The sequence below is a fragment of the Tamandua tetradactyla genome, chromosome 1 (genome assembly GCF_023851605.1).
Source record: "Tamandua tetradactyla isolate mTamTet1 chromosome 1, mTamTet1.pri, whole genome shotgun sequence".
In the NCBI taxonomy this organism is placed as follows: Eukaryota; Metazoa; Chordata; class Mammalia; order Pilosa; family Myrmecophagidae; genus Tamandua; species Tamandua tetradactyla.
In genome coordinates, this window is record NC_135327.1 from 174296237 (window position 1) to 174311981 (window position 15745).

At 47.4% G+C, this 15745-nt stretch overlaps 1 protein-coding gene and 1 non-coding gene across 2 annotated transcripts in view; both read right to left on the reverse strand.

Annotated features, from left to right (window-relative positions):
- Positions 1 to 15745, reverse strand: part of PLXNA4 (plexin A4) — a 464554-nt gene that overhangs the window by 124389 nt on the left and 324420 nt on the right. The window lies entirely within an intron of this gene.
- TRNAA-UGC (transfer RNA alanine (anticodon UGC)) lies at positions 889 to 959 on the reverse strand. Its single transcript has one exon. It is a non-coding gene; the product is annotated as a tRNA-Ala (tRNA).

The window sequence follows — 15745 nt, forward strand, 5'->3', positions numbered from 1 at the left end:
AGAAGGCTTTCTTAATTCCACAATGCTAGGTGGAGACCCTTTTTTTCAAGTTACTTTGAGCACCTAGCTCACAGCCTCTTTTCTCGGAGGTGCCAGGTATCTCTGAACTTGGCAAACTGACAAGAAAGGCAGAGGTCAGGAGGCTGTTCTCAGACTATGGCAGACTGTGTTATTAGTCCCAATTCTTCATGCCCCTAAAATGCTCTTTAACAAAAATTGCCGTTCCTACCGTGGCTTTTCCTACCACGGTGAATGTAGAGGTGGAGTGTACTTCTCCATCCCTTGCCTTTGAACTTGGCCTCAGAATTTGATTGGGCCAATGGGATGGTAGCATGCACAAAGCAAAGCCTTGAAGTGTGCTTGCCTGGTTAGCCTTGCCCTCTTGTGTGACTATGTCTGCCACAAGAAGATCTTCCCCAGGTAACTGCTTCCTCTTCAACCTTGGCCCCACATGAACCCACATGGAACAGAACTGAGCCTAAACCTCAGGAAGGAGACTGGTCTAGCACAGTAGAGCAAAGCTACCCAGTCAAGCTTAGCTTGGATCAGCTGGCACACATTTGATCTGTAGATCCATGGGTATGAGAATTAATACTTCCTGTTGTATACCACAGGGGTTTGAGTAGTTTTTTACATAGCTTGTATTGGGGAATGGCTAACTGTTACAAAGGTGCTGTGTAAAAAGTCACACCAGGGTGCAAGGTGAGAGGTAGAGGAGAAAAGACCAAGTGAAGGAGAGGTAAGGTTGCAGGATAATAGTTCCTTTCCACCCTGAGCACCAAACAAATTTGGATAAACATTGAGATTCTATGACAAATAAATCTTCCCAGTATCTCCCATGCTGGCCTAGCTCTCTCAACTTTTTTTTTTTTTTTTTTTTTTTTTTGGTGCATGGTCCAGGAATCAAACCTGGGTCTCCTGCATGCAAGGCAAGCATTCTACCACTGAACTACCTATGCACCCTAGCTCTCTTAATTTTATGATCATAGATTTGAATTTATAGCCTTGAGGAGTCCCAGCCCTTGATCCAAGTACCAGAAAAGATTCTGCATAGAGAGTGCAGCTCTCCAGACGTGGCAGGCTAACTGGAAGCATGGATGCTCATAGGATCCTCTCTGTACTGACCTCCGGTGTCAGGAAATGACTTTATCTACGTGGCAGCAATACAAATTGCTCTAGAATGGTTGGCCTTGAGCTTTGCAATTCCTCCTGTTTGGGCTCAGGCCATGGAGCTGGTCCCGCAGGGGCCCCCCTTAGGAAAAGACTGATGCACAGGGTCGCAGGCAGCAGTCCTCGCTGTCACCATTGTCCCCACCTGCCTCTAGACATGCACTCTGGGGTCAGGGTCCCCAGAACTCAGAACAGCAAGAACGATAGCCCCAGAGCATTAGGACTGCAGAACTGAGGTCCTGAACTCTAATCCGTTCTGGGTGTCTGGCTGACCTTGAATAGACCCTCTCCCCTCATTATGCCTCAGTTGGCTCCTTTTCACACAGGAGAACTCAGTCCTACTCGCCTCAAAGAAATTGGTCACAAAATAGTACTAATAAAAATGGTCTGGAAAGCTCTTTGCAAACGAAAAGTAGCAGATGTTGTGGAGGGCTACAATTTGCTGCTATTAATAAGTATAAATGCCTAATAGGAAGCCAGTTTGCTCTGGGAACTCGGACAGCCAAGGAGCAAGCATGGATGCCGGAATCATCAACATATGCTGCTTCTCATTAGCAAACGGCAGCAGCTAGGAAACTGGGCGAGGAGCGCTCAGCGAGCTTTCTGCAGAGCCTCGAGAAATCACCCCACCCCTTCAGGCCTCTCAGTGTGGGCTGCACTGCAATGACATGCATGCATTATTAGCCAGACCCCTCACCAGGTGAGAGAGCAAGACTTTTTCCTGCCACATGGATGGAAAGCCATAACCCAGAGAGGCTGAGCAGCTTGCCCAAGGTCACACAGCAGGCGGTGGTAAAGGTAGACACTGAAATGGAGGTATGGTAGCAGGCTGTGGTCCAGCCAGCCAGTTGCTATGGGTTCCTCATAAACAGCCCTAGGGTCTGAGCAGCCTCTGTTGCCTTCACTGAACCCAGGTTCTTGGGTTGAAAATTCCACAGCATTGCAGGCTGCTTGTTGCACAGTCAGGACAGGTTGGCAGAGTTTTGGGCTGAAGGGCCCTTCAGAGTGCAAAATGGCCCATTACTGAGTACAAGCCCTAAGGAGACCCTGATGGTGGGACTCAGTGCAGCCCTCCTCCTCCAGGGAGACTTCCTGATGCAGGAAGTGTGGGATTCTTCAAGTTTGGTTAGGGAGAAAAACAGAGTTTGGAGTAGCTTTATCTCAGTGACAAGTGAGAAGCAATATATATGGCTGCATGCATAGTAAATGTATAGAATGTATTCTGTATACACAGCAAAGGACCTGGGTTTGAATTCTGCCTCTGCCACTTCTTGTATGACATGAACAACTGACTTAACCACAAAACTGTTTTGAGGATTAATTGGGTTGACCATCTGATGTGCTAGTGCAATTCCAATGATAACTCCTAGTCTTTTGTCCCATCATCTTTCTCAGCTAAAATGTCCCCATGAGGGATGGTGCGAAATCATCTCTTTGCCCTCACACCCTGTACTCAGCTCATGCACTGTCAATAAGAACTAATGAATGTGTGCATGTATGAATGAATGGATTAACTAATTAATTTGGTCCCTGTCAAGCTCTTACATATTCCAAGGTCTCCATGAACATAACTGATTTAACAATTTTGACTCAATCTTAAAACCCATAATTTCTGGATAACTGCCTCAAACTAATCTCTTAGTGTAAAGGTCAAATTCTCCCCCTCTGGGCTCTAATGCTGACATTCATACACTGGGCTCAAGAGACTTGGCTTGCTGAGCTGTGGTATTGCAAGGTGTGATCACCTAGTTAGGCCTACCCAGTGCACCCAACAGGGGAAAATAGGAGCCCCATTGGGTCCTGCCTGGAGAGCAGCCACCAGCCTGTGGGCTAGAAGTATCTATGATGGGTGGAGTGTTCTGGCATCCATAGAATTAACAAATTGGGATGAACCTTGGAAGTAATCAAGCTATCAATCTCCTCATTTTTTTAGGTAAAGCATAGGAGCCTAAGGGTCATAGAGCTACCACCATCATTCCTTTGGCACTGGATCCCTAGCTCCAACTCCTGCCCAGGATGCTCCCCCTTGCCCTAGGATCAGAGCTGAAGGAAGAGGCAGAGCCTCTGGGAACCACACCAAGGTGGTGGTGGGGGGGGGGGTCCCTGCCCCCAGCCCAGAAGGTGGGAAGGAGCATCTGTCCTGGGGTCAAGTGTGACTCCCGTTCTAGCCATCTTTCTCTGGGCTGCCACTGACAAAGACTGTGGCCCCATCTGAACTAGGGCTGGGGACCTGCTGGTGCGAGTTTCCCAAGCTCAGCCTGCTAAATGAGGGCCTTTGTTCCAGCAGCCAAGAAGAAGAGGGAGGGGAAGGGGCTGGCACGGTGACACCTAAATCCAGGCCCTGGCAGCAGAGCCAAGCTAGTTCCAAGGCATATGCTGAGACCCTCTGGCTCCCTGGCACTGGCTCTTTGTGGGAAATGGCAGGGAGGGCAGGCCGGGCCAGCACTCACTTTCCTGCCCAGTCCCAACCCTCTGCTTTGACTTCCTTCTGTCAAGGGCACAGCCTGCCGGCATCTCCAGCAATGGTCTGGCTGTCCAATCCAAAGAGGGATAGGGTGCAAATGGGCACGTGTGTGTGAATGAGCACACAGGCCCAAGGGGGTGTGCCCAGACAATGTCCACCTGGTAATAGGAGTGGTACTTGCACACATCGATAGGTGGAAGTGTACCTGGCCACAGGAGCACGTTTCCACATGAATGTGTCTTTCCTTGCAGATATCTCTGTCTATCTGAGCATGTGGATCCTTTGGATAGAAGGCAAATGCCTTCCTCCAAAATGGAATTTGATCCTGGGAAAAATCGTGGTGCCCAAATGAACCGAAACTGCTATCCTTCCGTGGGAAGACATCTATATGAGGCCCTCTTCTCAGGAAACCAGGTGCTGCCAGCTGAAGAAGGAAAAGGCAGAGAACATGCATGCCCTGAAAACAAACAAAAGTCTTCTTCTTCTCCCCTCGCTCCCTGCCTCGAGGTACCCACCTAACTTTTCCTGAACCTACTTGAGATCCCACGGTGGGGTCAGGGTCCCAGTCTGCTGCTGGGGAAAGAGGAGGACAGTGCCCTGGTGTCTGAGGTCATCTTTGGCCATGCAGCAGCTCTGCCTACACAGATCAAAGGTGACTTCTGATGCTGCCCTGAGGGCATTCTCCAGTAATTTTTTCAAAAATGCAAGGACAACACTTAAAATGGAACATTTTAAAAGATTTTTATACTCTTGTAGATCATCAGTGGGAGTTTAGATTGGTACAACCTTTTTGAGGAGTAATTTAGCAGTTATTATCGAAACTTAAAAGGACCAGTAAATCTCCCCCTTGGAATCCTTCCAGCACGTCTCTATCTTGGAATATTTCCTGCAAAAACTACTAGCTCCTGTGCACATGTACATGGGCATGGATAGTGTTGCTTTGTATATTATAATGTCTGTTAGATAAGCTAAAAGTCCATCCATAGGGGGACTGGTTAACTAAACGGGTACATCCACACTCTGAGATAATATGCACCTGGATATATTGACATAGAAAGATGTACCTTATCCTTCTTTGAATTAAAAAATCAAGACTCAGAAAAGTACCTTAGGACTCTATTTTTATTTTTAAATGACAGCTGTATGCCTAGGGACACATATATAAACAGACAATTTTGTGCAAAGAATACGCTCTGGAGAGAGAGTACAATGGCTAGTGTGTACTGAAAGTTTGATTTTTTTCTCCTTGGTGATAATTTTTAAAAAATTATAATTGGGAAATTAAAATACTTTTCAAAAGATGTCATTATTTTTTAAAATATGTCTTTTTGAAAGACATTTAGTTTGAAAACTTAAGCTAAAAGACATTAGTACTTTAAACAATATTAACCAACTAGTCAGCCCCAAATTTAATTTGAGGTCAAAGCTTCAATTTTCCTTTAGACCCGTAAGATTTCTAACATTCAGGAAGAATGTAAAGGTTCCCAGCAGTTCAGTCCCTCCTGGCTGGTCTGCCTCATGGCCGGCAGCCACCTGAGTGCAGGATGGAAACAGAAGAGCTTTTCTCTTGTAAAATGAACTAGTCTACGTTGGGTTGCGGGGGTTGTGGGTTGACCACTTCACCTAACTATTGAGTGAGCCTGCCCGCACACCCAGCTGCCTCACAGAGGAGAAAAAAGGTCATCCCCACCCAAGGAGGGAGGACCCCATCCCCCCATTGACATTGTCGGGCAAGGAGTGCGCTCGCCTCGACCTGGGGTCCTCATGCGTTCAGACTCCATCATACACTTAACTTTGAGTCCTGGGTCTCCCCAGAGTATTTCTCTCCAGGTCAGTTTGGCTTTATGGTTTGCTGGAACGTCTCTGGGCCATGTGTCTTGAGACCTGGCCCTAGGGTTAGACCTGTCCCTAGCCTGTTGTAAGATCTTGGGCACATGTCCCAACCTGAGTCTCAGTTTTGTGACATAAATTGATCTCTCTCTTACCCTTCTAATGGGAGAGTCCATTGTAATTAATCATCTTAAATTTGGAAAAGCCTCCAGCAGATTCCTCCCAGGCTCTTCCCCAATTTTAGTCCCAGCTTGGTAATTTGACACTCTGTAAAATAGAGAAACTCAGCTCTGCCCCTTGCCTAGTTCTCATGATTTGGGAAAGGTTACATATTAATCGGAAATGTGCTTTTAACTACAAGAAAGAAAATCATCACAGCTTGTGATGATAAACTACTAAACACTAGCTTTCATCGTTACAGTTTCTATCATTAAATAAACAACCCCTCCTGGCTGCACGGCTGGTTCAGTGGTGGGATGCTCACCTTTCATGCAGGAGACTCGGGTTCAATTCCCGGATCATGCACCACTCCCCTGACCCCCAAAATAAACAACTCCTGAGGTGTGTAAGGAGTCAGTATGGCACAGGAAAGGTGGCTGAACTAAGTACAGCCTGATAGAATAGAGAGAGAACAGATTTTGGACCTAATCTTAGGTTCAAAAACCACTTGTCAAATGTGTGATTTATCTGAGCCTCAGTTTCCTCATGGACATAATGGGAATAACAAAGGAATTCCTCTTTCAGGTGACAATTAAATCCTGGCACATGCTAAGTGTTCAACAACTTTCATCCTTGCCTTTCTCTAAAAGGGGCAGTGGGTTCAGCCAGGGAACATAACCAGATCATATAAGCCTTCACGATTTCCAGGCTGCAGAGCCAAGGAGGTAAGGTGGAGCCTCCAACTTCCATCTGCCAAGAGCTGACCGCTTTGGATTATAGCTGTGGGTTAGTCAGATTCCATAAGAAGTTTCATTTTCAAGGGGCGATTGGAGGGGAGGTGGTGGTAACTCATCCATTCCACATTACATGCAGCTGGGGAATCTGATCTACAACAGACTAGGGCTTGGAATAGATTTCCCTTTCTGAAATGAGAAGCGGCTGGTCAGAGCTATATTTAGATAGGGACTCAGCAAGGTCAGAAATAATTGTTGGCCTCGGGTGGGTGGTGGAGTAGGAGGAGGGACTGTTCCTACCTCATGTGGGTCCATTCTCAGAGAACATGAGTCTGGGGAAGGCCGGGGCCTCAGCCACCCTCTTCTGCATCTACTCTGGCCTCTGTTATAGAAAAACCCCAATACTGGAATGCCATTGCCTATAGCCATCAGGCTCAGTTGATGGCAATCCTGGGAGAGAGATCTAGTGGGGCACAGCCCACCCATGGGCTCTCAGTAACCCAGTGCTAGCCCCTGGGGAGCCAGGCAGGATAGCTCTCATTTCCTGGGCTTTGGGACCTGACAGCTTGACCTTCAAATCCTAGCTCTGCCACTTAACAGCTTGGTCAGGTAGTTACCATTTTCCAGCCTTTTCATATCCAGAAGTATATGAGGTTTAATATAATACGGTTAGAATACTCAGCACAGTTCCTGGAACATCTGCACCAAATAAACGGCCGCTATCGTTATAATGACATCCATGGTCAGACATTCTTTTTTGTTTGCTTCTCCTTCCGGAACAGAAACATTTCCCCGAAATGAAAAGTTCAACTTTAAATTGAAGATGACGGGGTGCTGGGGTTTGACTCATGTCCGCCACAGAAGTCACGTGCAAGTCCCAGCCCCTGGCCCTATGAGCATGAGCCTGTTCGCAGACAGGGCCTCGAAGCTATTTTGGGTAAGGTGTAGACTCATGTGTGAATGGGATCTTCGAAGACCTGAAGACTGAGTCGGGGGGCTGCGTCCCTACAAATGAAGTCCTTATAAGGCAGAGGGCATTTGAACCCAATCGGTCAGTGGAAGCCAGGAGTCCGAGAACACCAGAGAATGAGGCAGAGCTCCATGCGGCGGAGGCGGAGCACAAGCCAAGGAGCCTCAAGGCTGGTGGCATGCCAGCATGAGAACGTTGCAAACTCAGGAGAAAGCAAGGTCTGTCAAGACCTTGATATTGGCCCTTGCACCTCCAGAAGTGGGAGACGATGAATTCCTGTTGTTTCAGCCAACATATGGTGTAGTCGTTGTTGTAACAGCCCTGGCCAACTAAGACACCGAGTTCCCAGATATGCCCTGTGCCAGCGGAAAATTTTTGCCTTTAGTTACATTAGAAGTGGTGCTGGAAAAAGAGTTAGAACTTGGGAGCCTGCCATGAGACCCCATGGCCTTATTCCTGACCCAGCCACCAACACCACTGAATGAGCCCCAGGGTCCCCAGGGCCGCAGACCTCTCCCTTTGCAGAGTGACTTGGCTTTACCGCCCATCCCTGCACATATCAACCTCTCCCCCGCCAGCTTTTCTGATAGCCTGTTCTCAGCTTTTGAAAAGGATAAGATGGGAAGATGAAGGAAAACCCCAGTAAGTTCACTTTATTGTCTATAGCGTTTGGGAAAAGTTGGATGATGCAAGGGGTGCCTTTAACCATGACATGAACTGAGGCAGTCAGGGTTATCTGTGGTTTTGATGTATCCAGGTTCTCCCCCTGACCTCTGCTAACAAGCACCATCAAAAACTGGCTGTGCGGCTGGGGCAGAAAAACGTTCTGGCTCCTGGCCAGACCCAAGGGGCCATGCTGTGTGCTGGCATGCAGCTACACTGGTTGGCATGAAGCGTCTGGCAGGCCAGGGTCACAGCAGTGAGACCCAGCCTAGTGGTCTTGGCACAGAGTCCAGCAGACCCTGCTGTGATAGGGACGCAAGGATGCAGCCTCCAGACATGATTAAGCATGGGGTGTTTGCTGAGTTTGCAAACAAACCACAGGATTCAGGAGTGATGCCGCAGCAAAGAAACAAATGTGACAATTTAGGGCAGGTAGCAGGCCATAAGTGGAATGCATTTTAAAACACTTTTCTCCTCCATTAAGCCGGCTGCGGTGCTGCTGTGAGTACAGCCTGACCTGGACCAGACTCCGGGACACATGAGGGGCTTGTTTTGGTTGTATGGCTTTCCTGGCTAGCTCACCATGCCACCACTTCCTGAGCTGTGGACCCTTCCTCAGGTTCCTTGCAACTCAAGGGGAGAATCAGGGCACTATTAAATCCTAAGGAGTGGAGAAAGGCAGGGTATTGTGACCTGCTAAGTTCTAAACCTAGTTGAATATCAGAATCAACCAGGGAGCTCTGTAAAACTGCTGAAGACCAGGCCCAAGTGCTGCCCAGCAAAGTCCAAATTTCTAGGAGCTGAGCTGGGCATCTGTATTTTCTTAAAGCGCTGCACTCTCTCCCCACTGTGGGGCCTGGTGATGAGCTGGACTTGTGACAACTAGCCTTGGTTATCGAGAGCAGAGGAACTAGGGATGTAAACTTGCTATTTCTTTGCTAGGGAGCGTGAGAGATACAAAGGGTTGAAAGCTAACAGAGCACAGAGACAAGGTGGGGAGGGCACAACAATAAGACCTGACAGCTGTACGCAGCTTTATAATTTATAAAGCAATTTCACAGCTATTATTGCATGGGACCCCTGCCACAACCTGGGGGGAATTAGCCAGGTCAGGGATGACGGTCTCCATTTTACAGATGAGGACACAAATTGGAAGAGGTTAAGTGACTTGCTCAAGGTCACGCAGCCAGTGAGTGGTAGAGCCAGGAGTCCGACACAGGGCTTCTGACTCCATGACCTGCAACCGCAGCATGACACCTGCCCCCTGCTAATGCCCCCTTTCTCAGATGCCGAGTGGCTGTAACTCCCCAATGGTGGGCAGAAGCTGCCTTAACTGGACTGCAGAGACACGATGCTCCAAGTATCATGGAAATTGATGGAGGCACAGTTTGGGTTGGAAAGGTCCCGTTTAAATATATTTTATAATGACTCTTTGGCCAGTGTGTTTCCCTGGCAAAGTTCTGTCTCTCTCTCTCTAAATATATATACCACACATATCTCCAAATAAGGCTCTCTATCACCCTGGGCTGGGCAGGATTCTAGACAATCACTCAGTGTGGCACGATGTCACCCTGGGAGAGTGGGGAGGGAGAGCAGGTGGCCTGACTTGAGGAGACTTTACCAATTATGGAAGTGTTTCACTGGCTCAGGGGGCTGCAGATTTCAGAGCTGGACAATGTCCTGGGGCAGCTGCTACAGGAGCCCCGTTCAGAGTCCGCACCCCGCCTTGGGCCCAGTGATAGGGTCTAGGGACCAAGAGCAGCCTGAGCTCAGAGGCGGGCCCACTCTTTAGGGTAAACCTGAGCTTCGCCCTGCTCACAGGGTGCTGGATCTGACGCAGAGCCTCTCTCGATTGCTCAGTGGTGACCCTGGAGATATGAAGGAAATACTGTAGACTGGCTTTTCTAGACCGTGCTTTCTGAGTTATCTTTCCAGATTTGCTAAGGAAAAAGCCCGACCCTCCAGCTGTCTGGGCTGTTCGCTCTGATCCTAAACATAAGGAGAATCCAGCCAAACCATAGACACTCAAAGGCATCCCTGCCAGCACAAGCCTTATGAGAACCAACTTTGTGGAGTAGAGGTGCAATTGGAGAGTAGGGCATTTAAGGTGGAAAAGCTGAGTATCGGCTAGTCTCTGGAAGAGCCCTGGCTTGGAAGGCAAAGCTGATCTGCCTCAGGTCCTGTTCAGCTTACCCTCAGGGAAGCCTGGAGAGGCCTTCCCATCCCCATATACTTCCCTGTCCACTACTGACTTCAAGGAGAGAGAGGGATATGAAAGCCGTGCAAACCACAATAGCTAACATGTTAGCATAAGCATGGCTGGAAGCTTAACAAAAGGGTGGTGCCAATGACACCACAGGTTAAAGAAGGCAAGCTCCTCTTCCTCCAGCACATCATTTTCCCGTGTGTTTTGCCTTCTTCATTTTTCTCCATTCACTCTGCATCAGAAATTGCCTACTAGGAGCTCACTCACTCTTATTTCAGTGTGAATGAGCTGGCGTCAGGCTCTCTCGGATTCTGGGAGCAGGAAGGGAGCAGAAATGAGAATCTTGTGTTCACAATTACCTCAGGAGTAGGTTCCCTGCCCACCTACACCCTCTACCTTTGGAGCCTTCCTCTTCTCCTTTCTTCCTCATCTCCCTCACCCCTTCCCCTGGGACCAGTCTCCTGGTCATTCTCATGTGTCTGACTCTAGGTGCTGAAGCTTGGACTTTTTGTGAAGCTTGGGAAAACTACCACACCCTTTCAGACAACAGATCCAAGATGGGGAACAGAGAAAAACAGCTATAAAAGGGTGAGTTGGCCCCAGGAATTGCCGAGTTGGGTGGAATGTTAAGGTCACTTAATCCAACCTTTTGTTGGCTATAACTACTCATTACAGCATTTATACAATGTGTCTGCCAATTAAGCCCAACTCAAAGGGAAAACAGTAAGAGGTTGTACACATCATTAAATGTAGTGAGATGTGACTTCTGAAACAGTTTGATACAGTGCTAAACCGTGCTTATCTGTACTGCTGCCCTAATTTGTTGCTCATGTACCACGGCAATCTACCCATGATTATAAAGTAAGAGTGGGAGCATCCCTTACATTTCTTGGTTACTTAGCCTTCTAAAGAGTTCTCTCCTCCATCACTAGCAGATATACATTGAGCTTTGATTGGGTGCAGGGCATGGGCTGGACACCTGTGGGGAATGGTATGTGCCCTAAGACTCATTAGACTATTAGTCTGGACTCATTAATGCCTTTGTGGACATGAGTCTTGGGTCTTCTCTTTATAGTGGGAGATAGTGCAATCAAGCACACAAAAAACGTACTAAGCTATGCATGTTCTATCATTCTATATTTCTTTAATGAATATGGCCAGCTTTGTGTATCCTTTCTTGAGCTCCCTTAAATAGCCAAAAGTGACATGCCTGAGGTAGCGTGGTCAGGGAGTGGGGCAGGATCAGTGCAGCACCCTGGGACCACTGGGAATCTGCACTGGCTGAGGGACTTGGTGTGGAAAGCCAAGGACAGGAAGAGGAGCTCACACTGGGTCAGTTTTAGCCATGCCTGTGAGGAGTCGGGACAGAAAGAGGTTGCTAAGTGAACTTTGGCAATGGACAGGAGTTGGCTGGCCCCCTCCCAACAGGGCCTTCTCCAGAGGGAGCAGTCATGAGCAGTATGTGCACATGTGGTAGTTTCTGTAGCACCCGCTCAATCTTCTTGATGTTCCAGGCTCATGTGCACAAGAATATGCAGACACGCCCACACCATCTAGAAATTAGTTGGTACCACTCCCAGTATCACAAATCCCCTGGCTGATGAATGACACAGGCTGGATATGCCTCAACCATTTCACCACTGTCTGAAGCAGGGTCCCAGATCTTTCAACAAACAGTCCCCATATAGCCTCCAGGCACTGGACTCTGAGGGCCATATGGGTACAGCTCCAAGGACCTCGGCAGCTGCTGGCCAGCAAAGGGCTACTCTCTACGGGACATAGTCTCAGAGAAGTTACAAGCACAGATGGGCCCTGAGTACATTAGAAAAAGGTGCTCCATCCTCTTGATTAGCAGCAGCCCTCTCCTGGGACACAAGATATGGATCCATTTAACCCCTACTTGTGCCTTCTTGTAAGTATCCTTGTGCAATGAACGACCTTCACAACAGTAAGGGAGCATGCCCACCCAATCCCAGAGAAGTGGGTATATCTCAGGGATTCAGGAGGCCCAGGGCCAATCCCAGCTCTGCCTTACTTCACAGTCTGAAGCTGGCCAAATAAGTCGGCCTCTCAGGCCTGCTGTTTCCTCACCTATAATGCAAAAGTTTCCTTCCTGATCAACAATCTAAGATTTATGGGAAATTGAGAGCATGTTTCCCTTCTTCCTGGAGATCTCCCTCCCTTTCTCCTCTTGAACTTGACCCAGCTCTTCCAGACCAGGCTAAACCTGAAAGTCAATTTTAATTATAAAATTCTGTTTACTGTGTCAATAAATCATTCTGGCCCCAGCTTGGTTCTGGGGAGAAGGTTACACCTGGAACCGGGCTAATAAGTCACTCTTTACCCTCCACATCACTGCGCTGGGGCCGCCCACCCCCCTGCTCCCTGTTCCAATATTTATCTCTGTCATTAGGCTGTGGATTATTAACGATGCCCTGGGCTGATGGATGGGAGTCCAGATTCTCTGAAACACATCATGCTGTTTGTAACTAGATTTCCAGCTGACCCCTGGACAGGAGACCCTGATGGGCTTTTTCCCCTTCCCAGTGGGGGGGTGGTAGTAGGCATGATGGGAAAACGGGACCGTCCCCGTATATGAGAGATCTGGTGGCACAAATGGGAAGAGACTGCCTCTCCTAGACTGCTTAGCAGGAGACAGCACAGCATTATGTATACAGCAGGTTACCATGGCAATGATTCATTTAAATTAATTATCTGATCATTAATATTGTTGTTAGGATTATTCCTTAAGTGGCTCTAGGGAGAGAGACACCGTTTGCTTCAGCAGGCAACTTCAGGGGAAAGGGAGAAATCCTCTCCTGGCTTGAGCTCAGTTTCACACTAAAGAGGAAGGTAAAGGTGCTGGGTTCATGGGGGTCAAAGTATTAGGCGGCTGCTGAGCCCTACCGACCACTTGTCTTCTGTGACGTCAAGGGTCCAAGTGCACAAAACTCAGTATGATGTTGCAACCCGAGCCTTGGACAGACAGGGAGGGCAGCCAACAAGAAGCAGCTGGCTCACTGTGACCAACTTTTCTCAGCAGTGGGGCCAGAGCATCACTTCCTTTATGAGAAATCGCTCATTGCAAGCCCCCCATGCTTCCAGGCAAGCCCAGACCCTGGGATTCATGTTCAAACAGCCTGCACTGCAGGACTGATGAGGACAGGATGTCCAGAAGGGAGGCTGAGGCTGAGCTTCTCTCCATGCCTTCCTGTTCCCCCCTTACATAAATCTAATGGGCTGAGATGCAGAACTGGAAGCCTGTGTGGAAGGAAGCTGACTGGCTGGCCTACCACCATGAGGCACGGGCCACTGAGTGGTTTTTGTAGTGGGACTGCAGGATTGATCAAGCCAAATTCATTTTGGTCATCTAAATCCACTGTTCAGGCACATGTTTACCAGGAAGCTGGGAATTATAGTGTTTTCCACTGACTGGTCTGGTAGCTGCATAGCAAAACATCAATGAGCAAACAACTTAATAGATGTGTGCCTTTGAGAATATCATTTAATATCACTGAGTGTGAGTTCCTTCACTGTAAAATGGGGATCATAATACTGCCTTAGGTTGTTGTGAACGCATTTCACATAGTAGGTTTTGCTTGGAATATTTTACCACTCATTAGCATCTCCTCTAAAGATGGAAAGGAGATAACATTTGAAACTTATTGAACTGGCCATTTGCTTGCATCAATTTTGCGGGAGAGAATATTAAAAGTAACATCCAAGAAGGGATTTTAAAATTGTTTAATGGAGTCATTGAAAAACCATGGGACTTAAAAATCAAAAGACCTGGAATTGAGACCCATCTCTGCCACATGCCAGCTGTTTGACTTCTGAGAAGTCATTTAACCTTTCTCATCTGTGACATAAGATAATGATAGCAACTTCTAAGAGCTACTGGGAAAATTCAATGAGATATTGTGTGGTAAAGCACCTGGGGAATAGCAAGCATTAAACAGATCCATGATATCATTTCATTTGCCACCACTGTCCCTTTAGCAAAGATAATTTAGAGTTCACTTGTATCAAGCTTTCTAGGGAGCATAAGTGATAGTAACCATTAACTTCTTGATTCAGTTCTTTCACTACCTTCCATTAAGGCACCAGAGGAGAAATCATTTTTCTTTTCTCATCCACTCATCATCATTTCAGGTATCTCGCTACACAGATACAAGACTAAGGAAGAAGAACTTTATATATATTTATATATATAATGAAAATGAAAAAAGGGAGAAAAAGCAACGGAACCCAGATATAGATCTTAAGCTAAAGAATTGATTTAACAAAATTGAAAGCTCTGGTGCTTGTGGTAATTGTTCTTAAAGAATCCAAATCCCATCAGAACTCCATTTCCTGGAGTTTGCTTCCTCCACTTTCTCTGCAGCAGAAAGCAAACTAAAGTTGCTTCTATCTTTTGGCAGAAGCAACCTGAAGTCTAGAGATTAGTGTAGGATACAGTGTGGGGTTTAGGTAGCAGCCACAAACAATTTAGTCCAAACCTGATTTTGCCCTGGAATTTCCATGGCTTGGACCTCACTCATTCCCTCTACAATATACACCTCTGTTAGTGCTGGTTATTGCAGCCACTTAAAGCAGGCAATGCTTGCTTTTGGAGCCCACCCCCCACTATCCATCAGGATCCCTTCCCCTCTGGCAGGTTTCTAAGTCCCCACCTAAACTGCAGGCTCTGCTAGCTTCCTGATATCCCTGAGCCACCCCCACCTGCTCGTTGGCAATGGGTACCAGCTGGCCATAGAAAATCCCTGGTCTGTCCCCTTCTGATGTCACTAAAACAACCAGATTGCAGAAGTAGATAAAACAGAGAACTTTTAATCATGCTTGAAACAACAACATGGGACAGATATAGCAATTAGCAATGAGGGCAGTAGGAGGCAGCTTTATTTAGTGGAAGGAACCCTGGAGAAAGACTTGAGTTTGGGTCCCAGCCATGCCATTTACTAGCTTCAAAATTTTGCAAAGTAGTGGGTGTTGATTCTGAACTGTGCTTTGGGATCAGCTGGGTTCTGCCTGACTCAGCCTGGTCAGATTCTCCAGGGTTCTAATTCACTCTAAAGCATCTGAATGGAATAGAGAGGCTGAGTCCATACTTCTTAAAATAATATTTTGCTAACAGATTATCAAGCATTTGTTGGGTGTCTACCCCAGGCTAATTACAATATTGGTCACATCAGTCAACAGGGCATTTTAAAGGTCAAAGAGCATCCTTTGGGACCATTTTAACCATTCTTGAATGGTCAATTGGCACCATGAATTGAGCAATATGCAGTGTTATGTGGGAAGGAAAAGACAGGAAAAGAACAATAAGACAGAATTACGGTCATTTTTCAGTCCTGAGCAGTACTGAGCAGATAAGACCAGAGGGGTCCTTTCCAGGCAGCGATTGGTCTCTGACTCCCAATCTAAATCTCCCTAGCAGCAGAGGCAAGCATACCCAGGCCCTGACAAACAGAAATGTGAGTCTGGAAAATCCTTGAAGAACGGTACAGGGCACAGCCACAAGTGCCACTCACCATGACTGCCCCCACCAG